This window comes from Bacillus rossius, chromosome 1, assembly GCF_032445375.1.
Source record: "Bacillus rossius redtenbacheri isolate Brsri chromosome 1, Brsri_v3, whole genome shotgun sequence".
NCBI lineage: Eukaryota > Metazoa > Arthropoda > Insecta > Phasmatodea > Bacillidae > Bacillus > Bacillus rossius.
Window position 1 is genome coordinate 325239367 of NC_086330.1, and position 9416 is coordinate 325248782.

The following is a 9416-nucleotide window of genomic DNA, read 5'->3' on the forward strand; positions in this document are numbered from 1 at the left end:
AATTTAATCGATATTCACTCGTTTATATACATACATAGACACACACACTCAATTGGTCACTAATTCATAGCACTTTATGATTATCAAAGGTTTCAGATTTCAGTCGAAATGAATAAAACAGTTTTCGTGGAAATTTCAATAATTTAATAAATAATTTAACCTAAACACCAATGTGTTAAATTATATTCAGAAATGTGGAATAACGTAAAACGTAAAATAACTGTCGGAAATATTTACATATTCCGCACGGAATATAAAATTATTGAATTTATAATGTGTGTGTGTATGTATATATATAAATATATATATATATATATAACTCAGATCTCATGGTTTCCGTATGCACAACGAGAAGACTGAGCGTTAGTACACAGCCTAGCGCTTAGAGGCGATACCGCGCCAGAAGCACCATCGAGCGCCACACTTATAATCCCGCCTTAAGGTGAACGCATTCTTATTTTGTCATTTGAGATGATACAGCTATATTAAAAAAAAAATTAGGGGCTTATGTCTAGTGCTAATTCCTTGATTGATATTTGTGTAATTTAGCAACTTTTATATATAGATATAGGCCTATATATATATATATATATATATATATATATATACACGTAGTATCTTTTATTTAATTAGTTTTATATTTTAAGAAATGTTTAAAATTTTTTGAAATTTTAGGTAAAAATGGAATCGGAGTGTTAAATTCCCACAAGGTGTCATACTTCAGCCGAGATGTCAGATTTCGGCATTAGAGTTCAAGGTTCGTGGTAATGTTCAAGGTAAGGTCATCGGTATCCAAGATGGCGACTTTCTGCTCCGGTCATTGACCCGCTCCTCCGCTCCTACACCCTTGACCCTGCGGCCGGACAGACCAATATACACTACTCTTAATAGAATTGTGCAAAGTAGGCATTATATTCAGATAATCAATATTTATATTACAGTAAAATGTTGTAACATATCGAAGGCCCTGTGGCGCAACGGATAACGCGTCTGACTACGGATCAGAAGAATCCAGGTTCGAATCCTGGCAGGGTCGTGGTTTAAAAACTTTTTGAAGCAGGTTTGTCACTAGATATGTTAACAAATTATCATATTCCTGCAAGAATTTGACCACACACTCAAAATACATTATTTGTTTTGAAATATCGTCGTCATAGGAACCTTCTGAAATGAAAATTCGATATATTTCACAGCATTAAATTAATACTAAGCATATAAGATCATGTTAAATATAACTTGTGTTAATGCAAATTATTTCTGGCACCCTAAAGTATTAATAGGTACGAAACAAGTTATTTTGGCATTAATAATATTATATGGCGGAGAATAAAGGTGAAGTGCAAGGTTCATTAGTGCTTTCAAAGACCTTTACCGGGCATTTCATGTCTAAATATTATTATGAAAATATGCGTTTTGACCTGTTTCACTCACGGAAAAACGAAATACGGAAACAAAACTACTCATAGGCCCTCAGCTAACCTTTAAATCTTTCACGAACAGACGTCACTCGGATAACTTGAGCAGTTTTCAAATCTCTTAATTTCTTCTGAATCTCTACTCGCCGTATGTGTGCCCAGGTAGGGGAGCCCCTTCAAAGGATGTCTTCTAACCTAGCCTTGTGTGAATCACAGATGCCAACAACTAACCAAGTCACTAGTTTGTGAATGCCAAAATAACTTTTTTAGTACCTATTAATACTTTAGGGTGCCAGAAATAATTCGCATTAACAAAAGTTATATTTAACATTACCTTATATGATAGGTATTAATTTAATGCTGTGAAATATATTGAATTTTCATTTCAGAAGGTTCCTATGACGACGATATTTCCAAACAAATAGTGTATTTTGAGTGTGTGGTCAAATTCTTGCAGCAATATGATAATTTGTGAACATATCTGGTGACAAACCTGCTTCAAAAAGTTTTTAAACCACGACCCTGCCAGGATTCGAACCTGGAATCTTCTGATCCGTAGTCAGACGCGTTATCCATTGCGCCACAGGGCCTTCGATAGTATACAACATTTTACTGCAATATAAATATTGATTGTCTGAATATAATGCCTACTTTGCACAATTCTATTAAGAGTAGTGTATATTGGTCTGTCCGGCTGCAAGGGCTCAGTATCCAGGAGCGGAGAAGCGAGTCAATGACCGGAGAAGAAAGTCGCTATCTTGGATACCGATGACCTTAACTTTGACCATTACCACGAACCTTGAACTCTAATTTCGAAATCTGACATATCGGCTTAAGTATGACACCTTGTGGGAATTTGACACTCCGATTCCATTTTTACCTAAAATTTCAAAAAAAAAAAACATTTCTTAAAATATAACAACTATTTAATAAAAGATACTTCATACGCCATCAAGCCGGAGTCTTTGTTTGAGACCGCCGAATAATATTTAATAATATATTCATTAAAGTATTTTTAAAAATCAATAAAATTATCAAATATAAAAAAGCACTTGCGTCATGGATTTCGAAGGTAGGTACTGTGTTTTATTCTTGGTATATACACTTTAAAAAAAAATTCAATATTTCCTTCAAAATATTTATCAGGTGACTGATCACAAAGACCAATACCAGACTATATATTAGTACAGTCGGTGTGAAGTCACGGAAACCATATTGAACGCCGCCATGTTAGATTAGGTTATAAGCTGCTAGAGTGCACGCTGCCACAATATTGTTTCCTTTTTAGCTGCTAGGGTGCACTAGTGTCAATCACCATATTGTTTACTATCATGGGTCCGCAATCTTATTGACCAGCTTGGCCACAATAATGAAATTATTTAAAAATCATCTAAAATATTTAAAAAATATATACAAAAGTCTTTTAAAAATATACATATCAATATAGTGATTGATCCGATCTATTGCCGTACTTCTATCACTGATCCTGGTCAAAAATACTAAATAAATTTTGATTTCTAAAATTAAAATCCCAGGTTTGATTCTATGTGAGATTAAAATAAGTAATAAAAATATTTTTTACAAACATTACATTATTACCAGCTGTGTGCCCGATAGGATTTCCCAAAATTTCATCAACATTTTAAACCCCTTAGAGGATGATTTTTCAACAATAATTTCTTAGTTCTCGGCTATGTTATACAAGAAACTCATATGCAGAATTGCATGCATCTAGAACCACTGGTTTAAGTTGTGCATTGTGTGTCAATCAGTGTGCCCGTTTGGATTTCCAAAAATTTCATCCTCTATTTAACCCCTTTAGGAGATAAATTAAAAAAAAAAATACTTTTTTAGTACCCACCTACATTATATAAGGAACTTCTATGCAAAATTATATGCTTCCTTACCCAACTTTTCGATCTGTGCGTTGTGTGTCAGTCAGTGTTAGAGTTGTATTAAGTAGATATAAATTCTAATATATTGCAAAATGAAAGAACAGACAAAATTATCGTCGATTCCTTCAGTTCCATATGATTATAAAATCAGTGTTTCATCTTTGAGTTTTAGAGCATCATTTCGTGACACTTCATTACCAATTGTCAATCTCGTTCCCAACTGGAGCCGGGTTTTCTAGCAACACTGTTCATGGCACATGCAACTGCTACAATGTCTTATCACTAAATGTATCAGTACCTTAGCGTGGGTGGTAAGAGCACAGCGGTGTTGGTATATGACAAGATCGGTGCCGTTGCCGGTAATGTAGACAAAGTGTTTTCGTCATGTCATGACATGGTACTGGTCTCTTCCGCTGAAGAAACCGTTGTTCGGTAATGTCGGTGCAGCTATCGATGGAATATATACAGTCATCAAGATCGCTTTCATCGAGATCTACGCGATTGTGGACGTCTATGCCATCTAGGTTTGTATATGCTAGATCAGGCTGGACCGAAAAGCTTCTGCTGAAAATGGTATGGATGCCACCAAGATCTTCATCGTTTATGGTACTGCAGCCATCGTATACTATAGTCTTGATGATAGAATAACTACCATAAGCATAGGCGAACAGAGAGTCACGAGAAGGCGGGAAAAAAAATTAACATGCAAGTCTAAATAACTTTTTAGATTTGTAACCCCCTCTTTTGCCTGACCGGGCCAGAAAACACTAATAGGGACCAAGCAGAAGGCTGGATTACAATAATAATAATAATAAACCCAGGCTGATGGTATTAGTTTATAATATTCAGTTCCTAAAGAAAAATATACACAGTAAATATTCCACATCTGAAGAAGGCATTACTTCAGTTTACAGACTCCAACAGTCTTAAAATCATATAAAATAGACACATAAAATAGAATAATCAATGGGGGTCAAGGTCTATAGCAAAGGGGGCATACAGGCCGTTCCCCTCCAATACAACCTCCAGCCTCACAAATTCTGGAACCACCTGCCCCCGTCGTCCGGTGCACCGGTTACACCAGACCACTTAACCCCACTAAAAATCTCATAAAAAAATAATATATATATAGCAAAATAGAATATATAAACAATCGATATAAAAACATTTAAATTGGTTGTTCAGGTACTATTACACACATCAATATCATACACATTAGGTCACTGGCCTATTCACAATAATAAATACATTTTTAGCGCCAAGATAGAGTTACTGAGTATTTAAGAATGTATCTGCACTTGTGCTAAAACAAATTATAATAAAACACCTGTTTTGGTAAAATGTTTCAAGCTGGACTGGCAATAAAGTCTATACCTACTATGTACCTTGTAATCACAATATAATACCACAAAACATTTCCAAAATTAATAATCACCTAACAAGTATTATAGTTATACCTAACCAAGAACAAAAGTTTCTTCAGTTCACTAATTCTGTTACGAATTTACTTTATGAAGATAAACCAGGTGAGCACCAATAAATATAATAAATATAATTTAAATTCCAACGTAATAAAATCAAATTTACTTTAGCAGGAAAGGAAGATTTTTTTTTTACAAAGTACTCATCCTATTTGTGTGGCAAACCTGACTAAGCCTCAGCATTTCCTAGTCGCCGGATTTTACAGCCGAATAGTTAGTCGGCACCAAAAAAGCACAACGAAAGAAAAGCGACACAACATAGCGACCAATCAGAGCATAACTCCACGAGACAAAAAAAAATATTAAATCTGAGGAAAACCTACACATGCCTAGACTCCTAATTATGAGAGAAATAAATCTTCGATAGATCCACAAAAAAAAATAAAAATGTCAACACTTACAGTTTGAAGGAAAACTGATCTATGAAGAAAAATCAAATTGCCCCTAGCAATTTACAGAAGTGTCGGAGGAGCAGCCCCATTCTCTCCAGCCGCTGACGCGCCTTGAAGTCGCCGCGCTGACATCACTGCTGCACTGATTTCACAAAACTTCTATTCGTAGACTCCAGCTTCTACTTCAATATCCAAGCAGGTAGAACACGGTATCCTCGTAGCAGCACTCTTCATATCTTCATTCGCCATGAAAAACTCTCTCTGCAGTAAACTTCCTTCTTGTCCTCGGAAAAAAATATTATTACAACTTCTGGCACCCCGACGTGTAGATTTATGAGAGCAAAACGTTTTATTCTCGTGACCAGTCCAATACTCCGACGCAGTTCGGCTTCATTTCTTTCTCCACTTGTTTACTCATCGTCACAATCCCTCGTGAAACTAATGCTGATTGAATTCATAACTCTCGTTAGCTTATCGATGAAAGGTGAGCCTCTATTCCGTTTTACTCTTGTCTCGGGCGCGCAGCTAAATTTTTATTTTATTTTTTTAACGTCTCGTCATTTGTTGCGGAAGCTTCCTCACAGTTAACCGCCTTTTACTACTCCTCCAACCCTTCCCTTCAGTAGGTACGACATTCCTCGTTTAAGCGACTCGCATCAACTCACTCCACCAGCTGTCTCCTACCAACTCCTAACACACGCCCACTCCTGCCAATACCTTCACCCAAGCGCTAAATTCCCTCGCGTACCAACAGCACAAAAAAACACACCAGATCGCAACGCCGCGCGACAAAACCAGCAACTAACTCAGATCGCCGCGCGCGCTTTCACTCAGATAGCGTGCACGATTTGCGCCCGCGCCTCGATCACACACACAGCCTGAGCAAACACAACGTGGCACTCGAAAGAGTGTCACAGATTGAATAGCCAATACATATCTGCTAACCTGTCGTTACAGATTTTGTAATTGATTGTTAGATAGTCGCGTCTACGATATATGTAGCCACACCTTTCGCATTGTGAAGAAATTATCTACTTGTTCAATGGGCATTTTCAGTATTCATGCCGCCTAGCATGTGCACTTGATAATGGTTCTGCCACAGAATTTCCAAACAGGCCCTATGTTAGGTGCAACTGGACCTGTGCAGGTTTTCTCGTCTTGCTTTGACCTATCAGGACGATCAAGCATTTTGGTTTGTGTTTTTGTTTTTTTCATTTGCCACACAGATACAATTTTCTTGAATTATTATTCGGGCACCCGCTACTTTTGTACCTTCGCGTACTAGATGTTTTTGTAAAGTACTTGGCACGGTACCTGCACTGATGCATCGATGATGTCGATGAACCTCCCGCGGTCGTCATGGATGCTGGTGGTACTGCAGTCTTCGAATTCTCCCCATCGGGTGACACTGCACTCGTTAAAGTCTCTCCTTCTTCTGGAGAAGTCGCACATGTTGATGGTTCCTTTAGTGCTGTTGGTGACGATGGAGCACCTTCCATAGAGCGATCTCCACGGTCGTCGGCGTGGCCGCCATCATGGTCCCCACGGGCGATGACTTACCTTCCATCAAGCTGGTCAACGATGATTCTTCAACAAACTTCCTGTATGCATACTAAAGAGAGCTTATTCACTCTACAGCAACGCCACATGTGAACTGAGGATCTTACCACCTAGTCCTTCAATTATGTACTCGCGATCAGTGGAATAATATGTTTATGAAATTTTTTTTTTTGGAATTTTATTGGTCATGAAATTTGAATGGTGCATTGCAGAAAGGAGATAAGTCCACAATTTAAAAAAAAATAGTTATGACTAGGAAACCATTATTTGGCCTTTACTACATCGTCCTGTGGTGAAACGGAACATGTCCATATGTCTGCAATGCTTTTAATAAACACACATTTATCGCGTGCAGTGCAGAACAGAGACAAGTCCAGGACTTGTCCCCTTTCTGTAATGCCAAGATATCTGCAATCTCCTTGTTCACTATAGAACATTAGAAATTTCTCTTTGGAATGCAACTGGATGTAAAAAAATAGCTGCTTTTTTGTTTTATCTCTGTGTTTTGTTATTAAACAGTGTTAAAATGTCCACTAAGATGAATACACCAATCGATGAAAGTAGAAAAAGAAAACGAGGCCGTAGTGAAGAAATGTATAAAGGAAATGTTATTAAGAAAAGCAGAGTTATGGGTAAAGAATTTGAAAATTGGGTTGGGAAAACTGTTAAACCCCGTGCAACAGGAAAACCATGTGGGTAAGTGAGAGCTAAATTACCTGTTAATTGTTTGAAAACATGTAACATTTAAGTTTTGATAGTAGACTTAATTGTGTGTTACAATTGATTGTTTCAGATGCCGAAAGCAGTGTTTCACTAAACTTTCTGATGACGATTACATCCATGCAATCCAAAGCATGAATGCATTCTCTACAAAGGATGAACAGGACATTCATCTCCAAAGATTAATAGAGGTGCAGACAATATCACGGAGAAGACCTAGGGTGCAAAATGGAAAACCAAGAAAATGTATGTACATATATTATGTTTTGCAGAATAATAATTTGAAAGTTAGTGTTTGTAAAGCAGCATTTGCAAGTACATATGGTATTGGAAAGAAGCAAGTTGAGCGATTATGCAGTCTGCTTTCTCAAGGAAAGTATCCCAAAGATATGAGGGGAAAGAATGAAAAGAGCAATGCTCTTCCAAAAGAAACGTGCCAGCTCATACATTACCACATTGCATCTTTCCCAACTAAAGTCACTCATTATTCAAACACTGAAACCAGGTATTTGGACGCTCGTCTTAAAGTTAAAATAATGCATGAAATGTTTTTGGAAAAATATCCTTCAAGTGGTGTAAAATACTAATACTACCAGAACTACTTGCGAGAAAACTTTTCCCTGAGGTTTGGACGACCACAGGTTGACACCTGTAGCAAATGTGAGGAGTTGACCGTCAAAATAAAAAACACAACACTATGTGAATCGGCTAAGAAGGCAGCTGTTGCAGAACTTTGAGTGCACAAAAGGCGCAGTGAAAAGTTTTATAGTAAGATGAAGGAGGTGTAAGAAATTTGTAAGGAACGAAACGATGTTCTTGGGATTTGCTGTAACTACATGCAAAACCTACCATTACCACATATACCTGTACAACAGATATTCTATTATAGACAGCTGTGGGTTAACAACTTTTGCATCCACAACCTAAAAACTGGCAAGGCACGATTCTATACATATCATGAAGGCATTGCTTGCAAGTCTCCAAATGAGGTGTGTTCATTTCTTACACAATACTTAGAAACAGAAGTGTCTGGACAAGTGAAAGAAGTGCACATTTTCAGTGACAACTGCGGAGGGCAAAATAAAAATCATACAGTCATCAGGATGTTACTTGCACTAACAGATTTAGGTAAGTTTGATAAAATTTCACACTACTTTCCGCAACGCGGACATTCTTACCTACCATGTGACCGTGACTTTGGTGTTGTTAAGCGGTTAATCAAGAAAGTAGACAGGATTTACACAACCTATCAATACATTGAATTAATTTTCCAAGCTAGCAAACACAACAAATTTTCAGTTACAGTGATTACATCAGACGACATCAAGGATTTCAAGCGATGGTGGCCTCAATATTACAAGAGAGTGTGCTCTTCTGTGGATACTGGTAGGGGAACACCAAGAGAACAGAAAGTACTGTTCAACCCAGCACAGTTCAGCGAGTTTGTGTATTGTAGAGATTTGCCTGGATCTGTTCAAGCATCCACATTCATAGGCAATGACATCACAAAGTACATCTTCCACCTAAGAAAACCAGGCACGTGCTGTCCACCACTGCCATTTCAGAATGCATACAGTGGCAATGTTCCAATAAATGTTCGTAAATTAGAAGATATTGCTAAAGTAATACATTTAACACCATCAGAGTATTCTATGTTCTACAATAAAATATTGGAATGGCCCACTTCTGGAAGAGACATGAACAGTGATGATGAAGTGTAGGAAGAAAATAATTTTGTACAAACCTGTGAAGCAAATGCAAAACAATGACTAAGGTTTTGTTTGCACTACTATCATAAAACTTGAATAATCATTAACATTATAATATAACCAATATGTTATTGCTGAAGAAGTGTGTGTTGTTTTAAAAAGATATCTTGACATGACTTATTCATGTATAATAAAAACTTCAAAATCTAGTTTTACGAACAGCTATAATAATGTGTGTGTGTTT

The 9416-nt window shown here is 37.1% G+C and overlaps 2 non-coding genes across 2 annotated transcripts; one reads left to right on the plus strand and one right to left on the minus strand.

The window, feature by feature from the left end:
- The first annotated feature begins 963 nt into the window (after positions 1–963).
- On the plus strand, positions 964–1036 carry Trnar-acg (transfer RNA arginine (anticodon ACG)). The gene has a single exon. It is a non-coding gene; the product is annotated as a tRNA-Arg (tRNA).
- Positions 1037–1932: 896 nt separating this feature from the next.
- Trnar-acg (transfer RNA arginine (anticodon ACG)) lies at positions 1933–2005 on the minus strand. Its single transcript has one exon. It is a non-coding gene; the product is annotated as a tRNA-Arg (tRNA).
- Positions 2006–9416: the final 7411 nt, after the last annotated feature.